Source organism: Stegodyphus dumicola, chromosome 8 (genome assembly GCF_044657685.1).
Source record: "Stegodyphus dumicola isolate Sdum_Otavi_A_Nest chromosome 8, ASM4465768v1".
NCBI classification, from domain to species: Eukaryota; Metazoa; Arthropoda; class Arachnida; order Araneae; family Eresidae; genus Stegodyphus; species Stegodyphus dumicola.
Window position 1 is genome coordinate 108,455,619 of NC_140775.1, and position 23,687 is coordinate 108,479,305.

The following is a 23,687-nucleotide window of genomic DNA, read 5'->3' on the forward strand; positions in this document are numbered from 1 at the left end:
GAAAATCAACTTTAATTTATCTAGATGATATAATTATAACGAGTAGTACAGTCGGTCACAAAAGTATTCGAACACCGGTACCCTATCAGAAAATGACAAGATGGCGTTTTTTTTCTCTTTCTCTCTATGTGTCGTGTTATTCCATCCTAGGTTTTCTTCTCCCCCCATCTTGGAAAAAACTGGAAAAAATTGGTCACGATCTCTTTTTGAATGGGGAGATGTCATTTTGAGAAAAAGCTGACGACCCTATCTTGGAGAAAGAACATGACCGCTCTACACACCCTTTCTCTCTCTCTCTCTCTCTCTTTGAATTGGGAAGCCATTTTGGGAAAATGCAGACGACCCTATCTTGGAGAATGGAAATGAACGCCTCTCCCTCTCTCTTTGAAATGGGAAGCCATTTTGGGACCCTCTATACTTGGGGAGGGAGAAAACTGAAGTCTGCATTTCGCTGTCTCTGAATACGGAAAGCCATTTTGGGAAAAGCGGACCCTCTTCTTCTGATCTTGGAGAACTGGAAATGAACGCTCTACATGATCTCTCTTTGAATTCAGAAGGTATTTTGGGACCTTCTAATGTTGGAAAACTGAAATGCACGCTCTACGCTTTTTCTCTCTCTCTCTCTCTCTTTGAGATGAGTAGCCATTTTGGAGGATTCTCCACCACCATCCTAACCTTGGAAAACTGAAATGAACGCTCTACACCTTCTCTCTCTCTTTCTCTGAAATGGGTAGTCATTTGAAAACTCCCTAACTTTGGAAAAAAACAGAAATGAACGCTCTACACCATCTCTCTTTGAAAATGGGGGGTGTCATTTTGAGACCTCCCTCCCCTAAACTTGAAAAAAAACTGAAATGAACGCTCTACACTTTCTCTCTTTGGTCATGGGTAGCCCTTTGGGGGCCCTCTCCTCTTGGTTGAAAAAAAAGAACTGAAGTGAAGGCTCTACACAATCTCTCTTGGAATGGGATCCATATTTCGGAAACGTGGATCACCTCATGCTGGAAAACTGAAGTGAACCACCAAGATTGGACTCTATATAATATTTTTTTTAATTGACATCATGACCCTCCTCCAATTTGTTATTAAAAAAGTTTTTTTGTTTTTGTTTTTATCCCATTTCCGATGTGATTTCAGAAATGCAATTCCATAACAGTTCAATTTCATTCGAGGTTAAATGATCTAAACAGTCTTTGACCCACCCATCCGTATGATTATTTTCTTCTCCTTCCTGTTGCATCAAATTTTGTAAGTCCATATAATCATTCCATACGGGAAGGGCTGGATCCTCGCAAGGCTGTCTTGAAACACTTGGAGTCTCTTTGGGATGAGTGGAGGGATCTAGGATGTCTGGACCCGGCTGCGATTCTACCTCTACGATTTCTGGACCCGTTGGAACTTGTGAACCCGGCTGTGATTCTGCCTCCATGATTTCTGGACCCGTTGGAACTTGTGTACCCGGCTGACATTCTACCTCTACGATGTCGGGACTTTTTGAAGCTTGTGGACTCGTCTGACATTCTACCTCTACGATGTCGGGACAGGTTGGAGGAGAAGAAGAAGAAGAAGAGGATACTGGAAGAGGTTCTGTCTGTGAGGAGTCCGAAAGAGGCTGCCTGTTTGAACAAGTCGGGGAAGAAGAAGAAGAAGCTTCTGGATTCTGAAGCGGATCTTGCACGCCAGGTAGGTTCCGGTAAGTCGACCGTTTTTTAAGAGGTAATTTTTTTTCTTCCTCCTCATCTTCAATCGTGATGACTTCAATTTCATTCCGTTGCCGGGTCGATTTTGTTTCGGGCCATGACGGTTTGGTCCAGCTCCTCTTATCATCTAAGGAAGGGATGGGAAAAGGTGGCGGAGGGTTCTCTTCTTCTTCTTGAAACATCATCGGCGACTGGAAAGAAATCTCCTTTTTCAATTGTTTCCAAAGCGAGTACGAGCACCGATCGACGAGAAAGAGACTCTTCTGGGTCGTGACGATGAGATATTGCGTTTTCGGGGGAACGACATAATTTTGAAAAGGTCTTAGAATATATTTCTTATATTTCATCCTGTCGCTGACTTTAAAACTTCTTTCCTTCAGATTGGGGGACGATGATTCGTAATAGGCGAGAGGAGCGGCTGTGGTCTGAACAATATGAACTTCGTCCTCAGCCGTCGTTCTCACTCCAAACGTAAAATATCGTTTCGTGAGAAAAATATTCTTCCACCGAAAACTCGTGCGCGGATCCGTATATCGCCGGTCTGTTTGAATGGGCCGTCTCAAAGCTCGATCCATCCGATTCCAAGAGAAGGGAGATTCCTCTTTCGTTTGTTGCGATTCGAATAAATTTCTGTATATATTCTGAACGAGCAGGTTGGAGGATTCGACATCTTGGTTGAAAGAAACGATCGCTTGATGAGGTGGTAAATGCGGAATAAATGTCGCACAATGACTTGCCAAAAAGATTTTCAAGTTGGAGATTTGCTTTAGTGTCTTCAAATCCTCCCCGTTCGAAATAGGTTGAGTTGGAAAAACGTCTAACAGCGACATGGCTCCCAATGGAAAAGAAATGATCTCGCCCAGTACTCTCGCCTTTATATATATATATAGACACACACAGACACACGTAGAGGCTCTATGACGTCCGTTTTATTTGTTTTTTTTTGTTTCTCTCTCTCTCTTCTTTCCAAGAAATCTTATCTCCATGACCTCTTTTTCTTTTCTTAAAAGATGAATGTGTGTGGGAATGAGGAAGTGAAAATAATAATTTAATAAACAAAAATTATCCAACCATGACCTTTTTTTTGAAAGTCACCCTTTCCAATCCAAGGAAGTCCAGAGATAGAGGAAGCAGGGAGAGAGGAGGAGGGAAGAGAAGGTCACACTCTCTTTCTCTCTATAAATAAAAGGGGAGAGCCCCAAAGTCGTATTTTTGTCCAAGTGGATCATGAGGAGGCATCCCCAGCTCACTACGTGTATTCCTTTCAAATATAAATATGTTGATCTTTCCTTTTATGTCATCCAAGGAGTCGTTTACCTGAAAGCCTCCGATTTTTCAAAATGTGCGGGTTATCATACCGTGGGGAGTTGTCAAAAGATGCGGGACGAATTTTTATCCGACGAAAACGTGTTAATGGCTCGTGACATTCCACCTTTGGATGCACAAATTTTGTTAATGAAACGAGCCAAATATTTTTACACGTCCCACTTTCTAACCGTCTCGCAAATGAATAGGATTATGGATCGTCTTGAGAAGACGAAAGGGATTCTCGTTCATTTTAGTGAATGGTTGCACAAATGTCTGCACGAACCTCTCTCGATCGAGAAGACTGGGAAGAATACCTATTATATTCTTCTCGAGGACTCTCCTCCTTCGTCTCATCTTAGAGAGGCAACGACTTTTGAAAAAATCCTCGAGCAAGAAAAAATAGAATGGTGGAACAACTACCCCATCCCTCTCCCCGGGCATCAAGAGGAGCCTGTTCAGAAGAAAAAGAAAAAACCTTTCCAAAAGCCTATCCTCATCCTCCTCGATAATGATGGGGATGAGGAGAAGCCTGTTCAGATTCCTCTCCGTTTGTCAAAACCCGTCGAGGATGAAAAACCTCTCCTTTTCTCAAGACCCCTTGAGGAAGAGAGACCCTCGAGAAGGAGAGATCTCTCCCATTGTCAAACCTCCTCGAAAATGAAAAACCTCTCCCTTTCTCAAGACCCCTCGAGAAGGAGGGACCTCTTCCTTTATCAAACCCCCTCGAAGATGAAAAACCTCTCCATTTATCAAGACCCTCGAAAATGAGGGACCTCTCGATTTGTCAAAACCCCTCGAGGATAAGGGAACCAAAACTTCTCTCTCTTTCGAAGAGGAGGGACCTCTCAATTTGTCAAGACCCCTCGAGAATAAGGGAATCGAAAATCCTCTCCCTTTCTCAAGACTTCTAGAGGAGGAGGAGGAGGAGAGACCGCTCCATGTCTCAAGACAGGACCCCACTCTATCTCTTGAGGATCCGAGGGAAACGATTCCTATTGAAAAACCATCTATCGACGATCCCCAGAAAAGGTCTTCGGAGGAGATTAGACTTCCATGTAGAAAACGAATCTCCCACAATCATCATCATCATAATAATAATAATATACCCCCTTCTCAAAAACAGAATCCTACAACATTTGCAGATAAATGCATTCAAACCAATCCCTTTATAGTAACCCTTTTAATTGGAGAACCCGTGCATTAGCCTCGAAAAAAAATGAGATTCTAGACTGTTTCTATGACCAGAATGTTAAGCCAATAGATAGGTCTAGCTCATAATTTTTCTTTTTAAAAGAAAATAAATAAATAATCCAAAGACTATTCGTAAATATAAATGGTAAAGTCTCGAGTCGGCTGGAAAAAATTTTCAGAGCTGAGAAAAATTCTCTAACTCAAAAAAAAAAAAAAAAAAAAAAAAAAAAAAAAAAAAAAAAAAAACTTTTTGTTAAATTTTATCATGTCTTAGACATGATAAAAATTAACGACCCCCTTCCCTTTTCGTCTGGGAATGTTGTCTCACTCTTTTGAAAAACAAATCGTGATTCATTCATGGAATGATTGCCATTAGAGAAAGGATGAGTCATGGTCTATTTTTAGAAAGGGTGAAACATCCTTCCCAGACAAAAAGGGAGGGTCATTAATTTTTATCATGTCTAAGACATGATATTTTTTTTTTTTTTCATTAGAGGATTTTTATCTCAGCTCTGAGAAATTTTTTTCTCCCAGCCGATTCGAGACTTTACCATTTTTTTTTTTAAGAATGATTTTTCCCTGATCTATTATTTCAAAATTCCAAGTTTCGCTTCAGAACCATCTGTGCTGTTGAAGAATTTAATGAGTTCTGTCAAGATTGAATTGTGCAGGATCGACCTTGCGAATTTCTTCTCTGTGTCTTTAAATAATAATGATACCGAACCGCTTTTTGTAGAGCGCAATGGAAAAAAGCTTTTGTATGTTTAGGACAATTCATGTGTTCGATCCCATTGTATTTGAGAATCTCTTGCGTCGATCCCGAAATGCAATAAATGAATCTTTGCAACCATTTCTCTAAAAACCGCCGTTTCATTTCTCCTCGCACACAAATCATGGAAAAGGGATCCGTCAACATCGTTAACACCCATGGAAAATAACTGTACGGAATTTCTCCTTCGTACCACGACAAGCCATGATAATAATCACTCGCCCACACAGCGGTTCGTTTTTTCTTTCTCGGTGAGCATTTGCCATGGAAGCGGGGGTTTAAAAACAAATACCCCTCGAGAAGTACCGTCCAATGTGACGTAAGCCAATTCTTTCACAATAAAGGCTTCTTGAGAATCGTAGAAACCTTCAAAGTCGAGCACGAGTTCCATGTTTTTTATTTCTTTTTCTTTCCAAGGTGACCTTTATTATTATTATGATGGATGTGTATTGAGATACGCACGATATTATTCAAAAACAAATATATATACGAATGTGACCTTTCCCAGAATTCATACGACCTGTCACGTGCAACCTTCTCTCTCTCTATAAAAGAGGAGACGGCGAGAGAACTCTATCCATTTTTTCCTTCAGGACACACAGCGAGAGAGAGAGAGAGAGAATTTTGTTTTCTTTTTTCCTCAATTGAAGAAGATGGACATTTTGAGTGCCAAACCTCTCAAAGATTCCTACATTGTTCTGGACATGGAATACTTTCACTGTTATGATCCAAAGACGGGAGATATATGTTTCATCTTGAAAGAACTGGGCTACATCACTTGCGATTTAACCTTATGCGGATCCATGATTTTTCTCCCTCCTGTCCATTACGATGACTTATCGTCCCGCAATCAAGCTGTGGTCAACCAGACTACAAATAACCGACACGGCCTGCAATGGACCGAGGGTCGTCTTTCCTACGAGCATCTTCCTACGATCCTGAAAATGCTGACAGAAAATGTGGAGGCGATCTACGTCAATGGATACGATAAAGCCGAATTTTTCAGCAAGCTCTGCCAGCGATCCGTTTACGAGTTTTACATCCCAGGGAAAACAGAGTGGCGGAACAAGTCGAAATGCACGCAACACCAATATTTCCAAAAGAGGATTCATTGTGCCAAGGTGAGAAATTTTCGATACCATTTGATGGAGGGTAGTTACGTTTTCCGGAAATTACATTGTTACCCCTCCGAGAGCAAAGCTGTCGAAGACGAAGAGCAGGCGGAAGAATCTCCCCATGAGAACTCGTGCGACGATGAGGAGGAGGAGGAGGAGGATGAACTTTCTAATAATAATAAATGTCTAAGTTGGGATGCTTTAGAGACCCAAGAATATTGGTCTCAACCGTTATCTCACCTAGACCTGAAAGAGGATCCTCAAGTGTACTCTTTGTGGTCCTCTTCTAAAATTTGGTCTTGGAGAGAACCCTTGAATGTTCATGAATGAAATGGTATGTAAATCCGTAGAGAAAAAAATTAAAAAAAAATGTTCCTTTTTATGTAATATGTTGATTTCTTTCCAATCCCATTTCTTTTCCATGACTCCAACCCAATCGACGAGAAGAAGAAGAATTTTCCAAGTTACACAAGACGAATCTTCCAAGTTACACAAGACGTAGAATGATTTCACAAGGATTTATAAATCACACGCTCCCACATGATATATGTATAGAGAGAAAAAAACCCTCTGTTCTCTAGCCAATACGTCAAGACTTCCCTAAACTAAGAGAGATCATGAGTACCGAGGAAACCTTAGCAGAGCAAGTGGAAAGACTTTCAAAGAGATTAGAAGAGTTAAGACGGGTTAGATTTACAGTTCCTCCGACTAAAGAGGAAACTATCATCGATTTCAACAAACCGCTGTACTTTCATCCCCTACCCCAAAGAATGAGACGAGTGGACTCGCCGTTGAACAGTTCCAATGAGAAACAAAATGTCACTTATTTGAATAGCCAATTTCAACACATGAATATTTCATAAGTATTTTTTTCTTTTTTTCCCTAAAGCGTAGGGAGATCGGATCAGTAGTTTTTCCCTTTTCATCGTCGAAAAAGATTGGGAGGAAAAATCTTTCTCAACTCTCTCAGAAAAATTTTTCAACCTTAAAAAAAAAAAAAAAAAAAAAAAAAAAAAACTTTTTGTTAATTTTTATCATGTCTTGGACATGATAAAAATTAACTCTACCCCCCTTTTGTCTGGGAATGCTGTCTCACACTTTCTAAAAATAGACCATCACTCCTCCTTTCCTAAAGAATAGAATTCCAAGAATGGGATCTGGTCTATTTTTAGAAACGGTGAGACCCTATTCCCAGACAAAAGGCGGGTAGAGTTAATTTTTATCATGTCTAAAGTTCAGGGTCCATCCATCTTCTTATGTGAAACGGTGACCCTGACGAGATCGAGATAAACAAGTCCTGTGAGTTGTTTTGTAATCTTGACGCGATCCAAGAAAGACATTTTATTTTTTTTTGAAATAGGCGGGGGGTGGGGAGAGAAAATGTTCTCACGACCCTCAGATATCTTTTCATAAATATATTTTTTATCAGTTTCTTTCATCCCGATCCTTTTAAGAGGTTGGAATGACCCTGACATTTAGATGGGGTCGCGATCCGGACAGATGTCGCGCAAGTATAAAAGTGTGTGTCCTCCGCGAGATTTCTTCAGAGAACAGAAGAAAACGTGAACTGAGCTGGTAAGTCCCTTTGGTCCTATGAATATGGTTATCTATAAAATCGATTTGATTCTTAGTTTTTTTTTAATAATCATAATAATCATAACTTCATTTAAAAAGACCTTTGAAACTTTGAAACTTCTTAACCCTTTGAAAAGAAAATGTCTCTTTCAAGACGACGACTCTAAAACGTTTTATTGTTTTTTTTTTCCTTTCTAGATCTTCCCTGTTATACATATACCTTTTCGATTCTTTTTTTGCTCCTGTATTCATCACCGTATTCATCGCCATGGCGTGTTCAGAAAACTTTATCGTGCTCGATCTAGAGGGTTTCCAGTCCTACAACCACAAGAAGGGTGAATTTACCTACGTTTTAAAAGAATTGGGCTATGCGACAAAAGATTTTTTTGACCGTGGGATCGTTGACGTTTGCTCCTCCTCAACCCTTCCACCAACTGAGTGACAAAAACCAAAAGACGAATGCCTGGCTGACGAGAAACCGGCACGGACTTCGTTGGAACGAGGGTCATATTCCCTACAACCATTTAGGACGCATTCTCCAATCGCTCACTCACAGCTTCTCCACGATTTATGTGGTGGGATGCCAAAAAGCTAAATTCTTTGCTAAAGCCTTGGATTATCAAAAACCCGTGACGGAAATTTATGTGCCAGATGGAATCATTTGGAAATATCGGGAAAAATGTGCCCGACATCATCAAAGGAGGAAATATTTCCATTGTGCCGAAAACAAAGTGCGCAACTATCGATGGCATATTACGGAAGGAGATTTTCATATCAATCACGTCTATCCAGACGGAACGGAGAAAGAGGAGAGGATCCAGGAGGAAACAGACAATCCTCTGCAAGCTTTTGATAAGGCCTACGATCAGTTAGAGAAGGATCCGTCCCCGAAAGCGTACGATAACCTCATCCAGAAATGGGATAATCTGTCCTGTTTCCAAGTGATGGAACATCCGGAAGAGCATACGCCTTTAAACTTGATGGGCTCTTCTACTTCTTCTTTATCCTCAACTTCCTCCAATAACTCGAGGAAGACGGAGGGTTGGGGAGACATACCTGAAAATATTCCCCATTACGATCCAGCAGCCTGTTGGGACGAACCTTCCAAAGAATCTCATGAGACCCCCAAAATATCTTCAGAGAATCCAAAGACAAAATCCACTGAGAGTTGGGACGATGAACGGACGACTCATGCTCCAAAATCCACTAAGAGTATGTCCACTGAGTGTTGGGACAATGAACGGACGACTCATGCTCCAACATCTATTGAGACTATGTCCACTGAACGTTGGGACAATGAACTGACGACCCATGCTCCAAAATCTACTGAGTCTATGTCCACTGAGTGTTGGGACGATGAAACCGAAAAGACGACAGAGAATTGGGATGACCGTTCTCAAAAGTATTTGAATTGATATATACATAAACTCAGGAGAAAAAAAAAGAAAAGATTTTTAGAAATAAGTAGGGAAAGGTTCTCCGCTTTCCCTATATTTATGGAAATGGACTGAGAAGAGAGAGAGACGAATCAGGAGACCAAAAAAAATGGGTCTTGGAAGGAATGAGTGCAAATGCATTCGATTCCTTCCGAGACCCATTTTTTTCGGTCCCTCTCCCATCCAATCTTGGAAAAGAACTTTGTCCTATTTTTCTAGTTCCATTCAAAAAGAAATGAATCTATCCATAAATTTTCTTAAAAGAAAAAAACAAAAAGATCCTTTACCTCTTGACGGTCCAAAGTCAAGAATCTTGGAAAATGTCATCCACTCTCCATCCAGTCAAGCTTCTCTGTAGAAAATCTAGTAGGTGCATCTGCATTCTTGAACACCCGGCAGTTATTATTGGACGCGAAACGTCGAATGCTGAAATAGTTAACAGTGATCCCATTCTTAAAGAAACGGGGATGTTTTATTCATCCAGTCGAGTGCGGAAAAATTTCTGAGAGCCGGAGAAAAATTTCTCTGGTTGAAAAAAAAAAAAAAAAAAAAAATACCCCCCCTTTTAGTCTGAAAATTTTCAGACTAAAAAGGGGGTAATTTATTTTTCTAATTGCATCCAATGTAAGATCCAAGTCACGGTTTGTGTTTTCCAAAAATTGAAGACATCAGTTTTTAGACTGAAAGGGGGTATTTTTTTTTTTTTTTTTTTCATATCTAACTTTGAGCCACAGAAATTTTTTCCGGCTCTCAGAAACTTTTCCCAGCCGACTCGATGTGAATAAAACTTTACTTTTTTTTTAAGAATGTTATTTAATGGATCGATTTCAACCTATCGAGTTTCGCTTGAGTTCCGGCCGTCCGTGCTGTGGGCCCACCTGGATACAAGTTTTCCCCTTTTGGAATAGAATAAAACTTTACTGTTTTTTAAGAATGTTATTTAATGGATTGATTTCAACCTATCGAGTTTCGCTTGAGTTTTAGATGTGAATAAAACTTTACTGTTTTTTAAGAATGTTATTTAATGGATCGATTTCAACCTATCGAGTTTCGCTTGAGTTCCGGCCGTGCTGTGGGCCCACCTGGATACAAGTTTTCCCCTTTTGGAATAGAATTTCCGTCAACGTAGGCTACTTTTCCTCTTTTTGCATTTTTCATGTCATTTCATTTGTATTACAATATACTGAAAACGGGCGTTCGAACTGCTTTCTAGGCTATTTCTATACAAATGGAGCTCGATCCAAGAAAGAAATAATGTCTTTTTTTTATTTTGTGGACTGCCAATTTGTATTGGAATATACTGAAAACGAGTGTTTGAGTCGGTTTTCAGTATATTTCAATACAAATGGAGCTCGATCCAAGAAAGAAATGATGTCTTTTTTTTATTTTGTGGACTGCCAATTTGTATTGGAATATACTGAAAACGGGTGTTTGAGTCGGTTTTCAGTATATTTCAATACAAATGGAGCTCGATCCAAGAAAGAAATGTCTTTTTTTTATTTTGTGGACTGCCAATTTGTATCGAAATATACTGAAAACGGGTGTTTTAGTCGGTTTTCAGTATATTTCAATACAAATAGAGCTCGATCCAAGAAAGAAATGATGTCTTTTTTTTATCTTGTGGACTGCCAATTTTGTATTGGAATATACTGAAAACGGGCGTTCACGTTGGTTTTCAGTATATTTCAATACAAGTGGAGCTCGATCCAAGAAAAAAATGATGTCTTTTTTTTATGTTGTGGACTGCCCTATTTTGTATTGGAATATACTGAAAACGGGCGTTCGAGTCGGTTTTCAGTATATTCAAATACAAATGGAGCTCTATCCAAGAAAAAAATGATGTCTTTTTTTATGTTGTGGACAATCAATTTTGTATTGGAATATACTGAAAACGGGCGTTCGAGTCCTTTTTCCGACTATTTCTACACACATTCCACCATATTAAAATGACGTCATCGTTGAGTCCAAACAGAGTCGTCCCCGGACAGAGTCGTCTCCGGACAAAGTCGTCCCCGGACAATTTTATACCGAATTTGTATAGAGATATACTTAAAATGGGCTTGGAGGGGGGGGCGCTTTCTAGTATATTTCTATATACATTCGGTTGCATTCAGAAACAAAAAGAATGTCTTTTTGAATGGACAGGATGACTATGGAAACCGGATCTCTCTCTCGCTCTCTCTCTCTCTCCGAAGATTGGATGAGAGAGTACCTCCTATTTGTATTGTAATATACTGAAAACGGGCTTTCGAGTCAATTTCTAGACTATTTCTATACAAATGGAGCTCTATTTACGAAAAAAATTATTTCTTTTTTATTGTGTGGACAGCCCTATTTGTATTGCAATATACTGAAAACAGGCGTTCGAGTCGGTTTCTAGACTTTTCACCATCTATATAGAAATGATGTCCAAACAAAGTCGTCCCCGGACCATCTTGATGACCGAATATGTATAGAAATAGTCTGAAAATGGGCTTGAGGGCCGGTTTCTGGACGATTCATCTACAAATTCGGCCGCATCCAGAAAAACAAAAATACATAGTTTCTTTTTGGGTGGACAGGAGATGATAAATTTCTTTTCTCTCTCTCCCAAGATTGGAGGAGAGAGTGGCCCAAAAAAATGGGTCTCGGAAGGAATCGAATGCATTTTGAAATGCACTCATTCCTTCCAAGACCCATTTTTTTGGTCTCCTGATTCAACTCTCCAGTCTATGGTATAGGGAAAGCGGAGAACGTTTCCCCTTCCTTAAGCGACTGGAGACCATAGCGCATTCATCATCATCATCATCATCATCATCATCATCCTCTTTCTCATACTTTTCAACGAAGGCTTGATGTCTCTGGATGATTTTGGGGAGATGATGGATCCCGAATTGAGTGATGAAAAAGAGAGGACTCTTTTTCCTTTCTTTTTCGTCTTGCACAGTCTCTCGGAGGGTGATATACGTTTCCCCGTCCTCCTCAATTTTCGTCAGAGGTCTCATGAATATTTTACACATCCAAGGGAAGAGCGACTTGTTATGCAGGGATTTCGAAGCAACGAAGGCCGCTTCATTCGAAGTGAGGACAATCTGGTTCGGATGACCCCATTCTTTGGAGTAGTTGTCCAAATCGCCTAGTCGAAGAAAATGGTGTAGATTAGGAAAAAAGACTTGGAGAACACTCGTCGTATGCGAGACGTTCGTAGGCAAGAGAGTCAAGATATCTTTGGCATTCCAGTACAGGAATCCTAGATCCACATACGCGTGCACGTAATAGTCATCGTTATATTCCTGTTTGAGCAGCATGGCTTTTGTATTTTTTTCCGTTCTCAAGGCGAAACACTCGTCTGATACGAACAAGAGCTCGCTGGCGATCCGTTTATATAGACTCCTCAGAGAGAGAGGGAGAGGGGAGGAGGAACAAGGTTGATGAATTCTAAAATAAAAAAAATGATAAAACATGAGTGTTTGTAAAGGTCATAGAGAGATGATTATAAAGTTGTTTTATTTTTTATTTTCTCAAAAGAAAAAACCAAAAGGGTCCCATTCCATACGACATAACCTTTGAGAAGGTAACGGGGTCATGTGTCTACAAAGTTGATAAACTCTAGAATAAAAAAAAAAGCTTTCATCACGTAGCTCTCGAGAAGAAAATGACAGGGGTCTCTAGGAGAAGGTCATAGGTAGTATACAAAGGATGGTTGTTTTTTTCTTTCGTTCCTCTCAATCCCATGACCTTTGAAAAGTGACCGGGTGTCCTTTAGGAAAAAAATAGAAGGTCATAGAGAGAGAGAGAGGTAGACAAAGTTGAATTTTTTTTCCTAGAAGTCAACCGTCACGTCGCCCATCACGTGGTCTTCTCGTATATATAGAGAGGCGAGTGGAAGACAGACTCTATTTCCCAGAGAGAGAGACTGCTCTGCGTAGCTGTATTTCTACTCAAGATGATGATCCGCGTCTTATATAATGAGTTTGTGAGCATTCGCTGTTATGTGGATGACGGAAGATTGTTTTGGAACGCTACGGACATTTTGCCTCTGATTCATACTTCCAGTAAAAGAACCTGGGACATTCTCTCCGTGTTTTTCGACGAACACCACGTCTTCAGGAAAATAAAAGATCTTGAGAGTCTCGGCAGTCCTCTCCAGCGAAGAAATGTTACATCTGGCCGAAAAGAATCCTAAAAATAATCAGCTTCTGGCCTGGGTGTATAGCATTTTAACTCAGCCGCTGGTTCGAGTTGTACCCAATCAACCCGTTTACCGACTGCTCTATCCGGGGGAGAGATTTCCCTTCATCACCCTCTTTAATCTGGGAGTGCGCTACATACCGCCTCATCCAGGCATGACGGACTCTTCTACTTACCCTAAACAATATGCCAGCGCTTATTGCCAGACAGAGCCCCATCAAGAAAAGGTCGTCGAGACTCAAACGGATCCTCTGGTGGTCTCTTTAAATTTCACTAAAGTCATGACCTTCTAAAAAAACAACCACCACCACCCAAAAAAAATTTGCTCCTCCTCCAAAATTTTTTTATCTTCTCGAAAGAAAAAAAAAGAAACTTTTCCATCTAGCCTCTTTCTTTCAATCCCTCTTAAGAGAGAGAGGGAGGAGTAAAGAAAGAGAGTTCTGAGGAGGCAAAAGAAATGGGTCTGGAAGGAAACGGGTGCATTGCGAGAAAAAGAGGGTCCTCTTTTTTTTGTCGAAATGCACCCGTTTTCTTCCAGACCCATTTTTTGATCACTTCTTCAAACCAATCTTGGAAAGGGGGGGACACAAATTGTGCGTAAAGTCCATTTCGATCAAGACTGGATTTTTTTTTTGAAAAGAAAACATAATGTTATATATAGATAGCTAAATCTTTATCATGATATTCTTTAAGAATTTCTTAGCCATTTGTCAAAGAAGGGGACTATAATTGAAGAATTTATGAATTTGGGAACATGTCACCCATGGCAAATCTAAAATCTTGGAAGTGGATACTGGAAAGCCCCGCTCTGATTATAATTCTGAGTTCTAGCATGGGACATTTTTTAGATCAATTAGCTAAACTATTTTTCTAGTCTCATATTCTCTCGTGACTAGGGTTTCAGATTTGGGTAGAGAGAGACACTGTTCTGAACAGAAACGTGGAATGCTTTTAGCTTTTATAGAAAAGTGAAGAGTTGAAAGTGAAAGTCGAAAAACGAAATGTAATCGGCTAGGAAAAATTTCTCAGAGCTCAGAAAAAAATTCTGAGATGTAAAAAAAAAAAAAAAAAAAAAAAACTTTTTGTTAATTTTTATTATGTTTTCTAGACATGATAAAAATTAACTCACCCCCCCCTTTTTGTCTGGGAATGTTGTCTCCCACTTTCTAAAAATAGACCATGACTCATCCTTTTAAAGAATAGAATTCCAAGAAAAGACTGGGTTCTGGTCTATTTTTAGAAACGGTGAGACAACATACCCAGACAAAAGGGGGTGAGTTAATTTTTATCATGTCTAGAAGACATGATAAAAATTAACAAAAAGGTTTTTTTTTTTTTTTTTTATATCTCAGAATTTTTTCTGAGCTCTGGAAATATTTTGCCAGCCGATCTCATTTCGTTTCTCGACTTTCACTTTCAACTCTTCTCTTTTCTATAAAAGCATTCCACGTTTCTGTTCAGAACACTGTGGGCTGTTGAAAAGGCAACACGCCTCCCTCTCTACCCTAATCGGGAATCCTGATCCAGGTGTCCCCCGCTTCACACTACCCATCTTCACCCATTTCTAAAGAATCTCAGAGAAAACTAAAAGCGAGTTTGCAAAAAAAGAAATAGACTCTAGTGAACACAATTCCAACGACAGTGGTTAGTTTTTTGGGGTCCTTCCAGATATATTACCGGTGACCGATAGGTTGTTCAGGGTCTACAGCACAGACTCAATGTACCCCCTTTTGTCTGGGAATGTTGTCTCACCGTTTCTAAAAATAGACCAGAACCCATTCTTTTCTTGGAATTCTATTCTTTAGAAAGGATGAGTCATGGTCTATTTTTAGAAACGATGAGACAACATTCCTAGACAAAAGGGATTAGTTAATTTTTATCATGTCTAGAAGACATGATAAAAATTAACAAAAAGTATTTATAATATATATTATATAATATATATTATATAATATATATATTATATAATATTCTCAGAAATTTTTCCCAGCCGATCCCATTTTGCTTTTTGACTTTCACTTTCAATTCTTCTCTTTTCTATAAAAGTATTCCACGTTTTTGTTCAGAATAATGTGGGCTGTTGAAAAGGCAATATGTCTGGTCATCAAGATGGTCCGGGGACGACTTTGTTTGGACTCAACGATGACATCATTTCTACATAGATGGTGGAATTTGTATAGGAAGAGTTTAGAAACCGACTCGAACGCCTGTTTTCAGTATATTGCAATACAAATAGGGCTGTCCACACAATAAAAAAAAGAAATAATTTTTTTAGTAAATAGAGCTCCATTTGTATAGAAATAGTCTAGAAATTGACTCGAAAGCCCGTTTTCAGTATATTGCAATACAAATAGGAGGCACTCTCTCATCCAATCTTCGGAGAGAGAGAGAGAGAGAGATCCGGTTTCCATAGTCATCCTGTCCATTCAAAAAGACATTCTTTTTGTTTCTGAATGCAACCGAATGTATATAGGAATATACTAGAAAGCGCCCCCCCTCCAAGCCTATTTTAAGTATATCTCTATACAAATTCGGTATAAAATTGTCCGGAGACGACTTTGTCCGGAGACGACTCTGTCCGGGGACGACTCTGTTTGGACTCAACGATGACGTCATTTTAATATAGTGGAATGTGTGTAGAAATAGTCGGAAAAAGGACTCGAACGCCCGTTTTCAGTATATTCCAATACAAAATTGATTGTCCACAACATAAAAAAAGACATCAATTTTTTCTTGGATAGAGCTCCATTTGTATTTGAATATACTGAAAACCGACTCGAACGCCCGTTTTCAGTATACTCCAATACAAAATTGGCTGTCCACAACATAAAAAAAAGACATCATTTTTTTCTTGGATCGAGCTCCACTTGTATTGTAGTATACTGAAAACCGACGTGAACGCCCGTTTTCAATATATTCCAATACAAAATTGGCAGTCCACAAAATAAAAAAAAAAGACATCATTTTTTTTCTTGGATCGAGCTCCACTTGTATTGGAATATACTGAAAACCGACTCAAACGCCCGTTTTCAGTATATTCCAATACAAATTGGCAGTCCACAAAATAAAAAAAAGACATTTCTTTCTTGGATCGAGCTCCATTTGTATTGAAATATATTGAAAACCGACTCAAACACCCGTTTTCAGTATATTCCAATACAAATTGGCAGTCCACAAAATGAAAAAAAGACATCATTTCTTTCTTGGATCGAGCTCTATTTGTATTGAAATATACTGAAAACCGACTCAAACACCCGTTTTCAGTATATTCCAATACAAATTGGCAGTCCACAAAATAAAAAAAAGACATTTCTTTCTTGGATCGAGCTCCATTTGTATTGAAATATACTGAAAACCGACTCAAACACCCGTTTTCAGTATATTCCAATACAAATTGGCAGTCCACAAAATAAAAAAAGACATTTCTTTCTTGGATCGAGCTCTATTTGTATTGAAATATACTGAAAACCGACTCAAACACCCGTTTTCAGTATATTCCAATACAAATTGGCAGTCCACAAAATAAAAAAAAGACATCATTTCTTTCTTGGATCGAGCTCTATTTGTATTGAAATATACTGAAAACCGACTCAAACACCCGTTTTCAGTATATTCCAATACAAATTGGGAGTCCACAAAATAAAAAAAGACATCATTTCTTTCTTGGATCGAGCTCCATTTGTATTGAAATATACTGAAAACCGACTCAAACACCCGTTTTCAGTATATTCCAATACAAATTGGCAGTCCACAAAATAAAAAAAGACATTTCTTTCTTGGATCGAGCTCTATTTGTATTGAAATATACTGAAAACCGACTCAAACACCCGTTTTCAGTATATTCCAATACAAATTGGCAGTCCACAAAATAAAAAAAAGACATCATTTCTTTCTTGGATCGAGCTCCATTTGTATTGAAATATACTGAAAACCGACTCAAACACCCGTTTTCAGTATATTCCAATACAAATTGGCAGTCCACAAAATAAAAAAAAGACATCATTTCTTTCTTGGATCGAGCTCCATTTGTATAGAAATAGCCTAGAAAGCAGTTCGAACGCCCGTTTTCAGTATATTGTAATACAAATGAAATGAAATGAAAAATGCAAAAAGAGGAAAAGTAGCCTACCTTGACGGAAATTCTATTCCAAAAGGGGAAAACTTGTATCCAGGTGGGCCCACAGCACGGCCGGAACTCAAGCGAAACTCGATAGGTTGAAATCGATCCATTAAATAACATTCTTAAAAAACAGTAAAGTTTTATCCACATCTAAAACTCAAGCGAAACTCGATAGGTTGAAATCGATCCATTAAATAACATTCTTAAAAAACAGTAAAGTTTTATTCTATTCCAAAAGGGGAAAACTTGTATCCAGGTGGGCCCACAGCACGGCCGGAACTCAAGCGAAACTCGATAGGTTGAAATCGATCCATTAAATAACATTCTTAAAAAAAAAGTAAAGTTTTATTCACATCGAGTCGGCTGGGAAAAGTTTCTGAGAGCCGGAAAAAATTTCTGTGGCTCAAAGTTAGATATGAAAAAAAAAAAAAAAAAATACCCCCCTTTCAGTCTAAAAATTGATGTCTTCAATTTTTGGAAAACACAAACCGTGACTTGGATCTTACATTGGATGCAATTAGAAAAATAAATTACCCCCTTTTTAGTCTGAAAATTTGAAAATTGATGTCTTCAATTTTTGAAAAATTGAAGACATCAATTTTCAGACTAAAAGGGGGGGGGGTATTATTTTTTTTTTTTTTCAACCAGACAAATTTTTCTCCGGCTCTCAGAAATTTTTCCGCACTCGACTGGATGAATAAAACATCCCCGTTTCTTTAAGAATGGGATCACTGTTAACTATTTCAGCATTCGACGTTTCGCGTCCAATAATAACTGCCGGGTGTTCAAGAATGCAGATGCACCTACTAGATTTTCTACAGAGAAGATTGACTGGATGGAGAGTGGATGACTTTTTCCAAGATTCTTGACTTTGGAACGTCAAGAGGTAAAGGATCTTTTTGTTTTTTTCTTTTAAGAAAATTTATGGATAGATTCATTTCTTTTTGAATGAACCTAGAAAAATAGGACAAAGTTCTTTTCCAAGATTGGATGAGAGAGGGACCCAAAAAAATGGGTCTCGGAAGGAATCGAATGCATTTGCACTCATTCCTTCCAAGACCCATTTTTTTGGTCTCCTGATTCGTCTGTCTCTCTTCTCAGTCCATTTCCATAAATATAGGGAAAGCGGAGAACCTTTCCCTACTTATTTCTAAAAATCTTTTCTTTTTTTTTCTCCTGAGTTTATGTATATATCAATTCAAATACTTTTGAGAACGGTCATCCCAATTCTCTGTCGTCTTTTCGGTTTCATCGTCCCAACACTCAGTGGACATAGACTCAGTAGATTTTGGAGCATGGGTCGTCAGTTCATTGTCCCAACGTTCAGTGGACATAGTCTCAATAGATGTTGGAGCATGAGTCGTCCGTTCATTGTCCCAACACTCAGTGGACATACTCTTAGTGGATTTTGGAGCATGAGTCGTCCGTTCATCGTCCCAACTCTCAGTGGATTTTGTCTTTGGATTCTCTGAAGATATTTTGGGGGTCTCATGAGATTCTTTGGAAGGTTCGTCCCAACAGGCTGCTGGATCGTAATGGGGAATATTTTCAGGTATGTCTCCCCAACCCTCCGTCTTCCTCGAGTTATTGGAGGAAGTTGAGGATAAAGAAGAAGTAGAAGAGCCCATCAAGTTTAAAGGCGTATGCTCTTCCGGATGTTCCATCACTTGGAAACAGGACAGATTATCCCATTTCTGGATGAGGTTATCGTACGCTTTCGGGGACGGATCCTTCTCTAACTGATCGTAGGCCTTATCAAAAGCTTGCAGAGGATTGTCTGTTTCCTCCTGGATCCTCTCCTCTTTCTCCGTTCCGTCTGGATAGACGTGATTGATATGAAAATCTCCTTCCGTAATATGCCATCGATAGTTGCGCACTTTGTTTTCGGCACAATGGAAATATTTCCTCCTTTGATGATGTCGGGCACATTTTTCCCGATATTTCCAAATGATTCCATCTGGCACATAAATTTCCGTCACGGGTTTTTGATAATCCAAGGCTTTAGCAAAGAATTTAGCTTTTTGGCATCCCACCACATAAATCGTGGAGAAGCTGTGAGTGAGCGATTGGAGAATGCGTCCTAAATGGTTGTAGGGAATATGACCCTCGTTCCAACGAAGTCCGTGCCGGTTTCTCGTCAGCCAGGCATTCGTCTTTTGGTTTTTGTCACTCAGTTGGTGGAAGGGTTGAGGAGGAGCAAACGTCAACGATCCCACGGTCAAAAAAATCTTTTGTCGCATAGCCCAATTCTCTTAAAACGTAGGTAAATTCACCCTTCTTGTGGTTGTAGGACTGGAAACCCTCTAGATCGAGCACGATAAAGTTTTCTGAACACGCCATGGCGATGAATACGGTGATGTCTTCCACAAACAGGAGCAAAAAAAGAATCGAAAAGGTATATGTATAACAGCGAAGATCTAGAAAGGAAAAAAAAAACAATAAAACGTTTTAGAGTCGTCGTCTTGAAAGAGACATTTTCTTTTCAAAGGTCTTTTTAAATGAAGTTATGATTATTATGATTATTAAAAAAAACTAAGAATCAAATCGATTTTATAGATAACCATATTCATAGGACCAAAGGGACTTACCAGCTCAGTTCACGTCTTCTTCTGTTCTCTGAAGAAATCTCGCGGAGGACACACACTTTTATACTTGCGCGACATCTGTCGGGATCGCGACCCCATCTAAATGTCAGGGTCATTCCAACCTCTTAAAAGGATCGGGATGAGAGAAACTGATAAAAAATATATTTATGAAAAGATATCTGAGGGTCGTGAGAACATTTTCTCTCCCCACCCCCCGCCTATTTCAAGAAAAAAAATAAAAAGTCTTTCTTGGATCGCGTCAAGATTACAAAACAACTCACAGGACTTGTTTATCTCGATCTCGTCAGGGTCACCGTTTCACATAAGAAGATGGATGGACCCTGAACTTTAGACATGATAAAAATTAACTCTACCCGCCTCTTGTCTGGGAATAGGGTCTCACCGTTTCTAAAAATAGACCAGATCCCATTCTTGGAATTCTATTCTTTAGGAAAGGAGGAGTGATGGTCTATTTTTAGAAAGTGTGAGACAACATTCCCAGACAAAAGGGGGGTAGAGTTAATTTTTATCATGTCTAAGACATGATAAAAATTAACAAAAAGTTTTTTTTTTTTTTTTTTTTTTTTTTTTTTTTTTTTTTTTTTTTTTTTTTTTTAAGGTTGAAAAATTCTTCTGAGAGAGTTGAGAAAGATTTTTCCTCCCAATCTTTTTCGACGATGAAAAGGGAAAAACTACTGATCCGATCTCCCTACGCTTTAGGAAAAAAAAGAAAAAAATACTTATGAAATATTCATGTGTTGAAATTGGCTATTCAAATAAGTGACATTTTGTTTCTCATTGGAACTGTTCAACGGCGAGTCCACTCGTCTCATTCTTTGGGGTAGGGGATGAAAGTACAGCGGTTTGTTGAAATCGATGATAGTTTCCTCTTTAGTCGGCGGAACTGTAAATCTATCCCGTCTTAACTCTTCTAATCTCTTTGAAAGTCTTTCCACTTGCTCTGCTAAGGTTTCCTCGGTACTCATGATCTCTCTTAGTTTAGGGAAGTCTTGACGTATTGGCTAGAGAACAGAGGGTTTTTTTCTCTCTATACATATATCATGTGGGAGCGTGTGATTTATAAATCCTTGTGAAATCTTTCTACGTCTTGTGTAACTTGGAAGATTCGTCTTGTGTAACTTGGAAAATTCTTCTTCTTCTCGTCGATTGGGTTGGAGTTATGGAAAAGAAATGGGATTGGAAAGAAATCAACATATTACAAAAAAAAAGGAACTTTTTTTTATTTTTTTTTCTCTAGGGATTTACATACCATTTCATTCATGAACATTCAAGGGTTCTCTACAAGACCAAATTTTAGAAGAGGACCACAAAGAGTACACTTGAGGATCCTCTTTCAGGTCTAGGTGAGATAAGGGTTGAGACCAATATTCTTGGGTCTCTAAAGCATCCCAACTTAGACATTTATTATTATTAGAAAGTTCATCCTCCTCCTCCTCCTCCTCATCGTCGCACGAGTTCTCCTGGGGAGATTCTTCCGCCTCCTCTTCGTCTTCGACAGCTTTGCTCTCGGAGGGGTAACAATGTAATTTCCGGAAAACGTAACTACCCTCCATCAAATGGTATCGAAAATTTCTCACCTTGTTCTCGGCACAATGAATCCTCTTTTGGAAATATTGGTGTCGCGTGCATTTCGACTTGTTCCGCCACTCTGTTTTCCCTGGGATGTAAAACTCGTAAACGGATCGCTGGCAGAGCTTGCTGAAAAATTCGGCTTTATCGTATCCATTGACGTAGATCGCCTCCACATTTTCGGTCAGCATTTTCAGGATCGTAGGAAGATGCTCGTAGGAAAGACGACCCTCGGTCCATTGCAGGCCGTGTCGGTTATTTGTAGTCTGGTTGACCACAGCTTAATTGCGGGACGATAAGTCATCGTAATGGACAGGAGGGAGAAAAATCATGGATCCGCATAAGGTTAAATCGCAAGTGATGTAGCCCAGTTCTTTCAAGATGAAACATATATTCCCGTCTTTGGATCATAACAGTGAAAGTATTCCATGTCCAGAACAATGTAGGAATCTTTGAGAGGTTTGGCACTCAAAATGTCCATCTTCTTCAATTGAGGAAAAAAGAAAACAAAATTCTCTCTCTCTCTCTCTCGCTGTGCGTCCTGAAGGAAAAATGGATAGAGTTCTCTCGCCGTCTCCTCTTATATATAGAGAGAGAAGGTTGCACGTGACAGGTCGTATGAATTCTGGGAAAGGTCACATTCGTATATATATTTGTTTTTGAATAATATCGTGCGTATCTCAATACACATCCATCATAATAATAATAAAGGTCACCTTGGAAAGAAAAAGAAATAAAAAACATGGAACTCGTGCTCGACTTTGAAGGTTTCTACGATTCTCAAGGAGCCTTTATTGTGAAAGAATTGGCTTACGTCACATTGGACGGTACTTCTAGAGGGGTATTTGTATTTAAACCCCCGTTTCCATGGCAAATGCTCACCGAGAAAGAAAAACGAACCGCTGTGTGGGCGAGTGATTATTATCACGGCTTGTCGTGGTACGAAGGAGAAATTCCGTACAGTTATTTTCCATGGGTGTTAACGATGTTGACGGAACCCTTTTCCATGATTTGGGTGCGAGGAGAAATGAAACGGCGGTTTTTAGAGAAATGGTTGCAAAGATCCATTTATTGCATTTCGGGATTGACGCAAGAGATTCTCAAATACAATGGGATCGAACACATGAATTGTCCTAACCATACAAAAGGTTTTTTCCATTGCGCTCTACAAAAAGCGGTTCGGTATCATTATTATTTAAAGACACAGAGAAGAAATTCGCAAGGTCGATCCTGCACAATTCAATCTTGACAGAACTCATTAAAAAAATACATATATCACATTACTTCTTCAACAGCACAGATGGTTCTCAAGCGAAACTTGGAATTTTGAAATAATAGATCAGGGAAAAATCATTCTTAAAAAAAATGGTAAAGTCTCGAATCGGCTGGGAGAAAAAAATTTCTGAGCTGAGATAAAAATTCTCTAATGAAAAAAAAAAAAACTTTTGGTTAATTTTTATCATGTCTTAGACATGATAAAAATTAATGACCCTCCCTTTTTGTCTGGGAAGGATGTTTCGCCCTTTCTAAAAATAGACCATGACTCATCCTTTCTCTAATGGCAATCATTCCATGAATGAATCACGATTTGTTTTTCAAAAGAGTGAGACAACATTCCCAGACAAAAAGGGAAGGGGGTCGTTAATTTTTATCATGTCTAAGACATGATAAAATTTAACAAAAAGTTTTCTTTTTTTTTTTTTTTTTTTTTGAGTTCGAGAATTTTTCTCAGCTCTGAAAATTTTTTTCCAGCCGACTCGAGACTTTACCATTTATATTTACGAATAGTCTTTGGATTATTTATTTATTTTCTTTTAAAATGAAAAATTCTGAGCTAGACCTATCTATTGGCTTAACATTCTGGTCATAGAAACAGTCTAGAATCTCATTTTTTTTCGAGGCTAATGCACGGGTTCTCCAATCAAAAGGGTTACTATAAAGGGATTGGTTTGAATGCATTTATCTGCAAATGTTGTAGGATTCTGTTGTTGAGAAGGGGGTATATTATTATTATGATGATGATGATGATTGTGGCAGATTCGTTTTCTACATGGAAGTCTAATCTCCTCCGAAGACCTTTTCTGGGGATCGTCGATAGATGGTTTTTCAATAGGAATCGTTTCCCTCG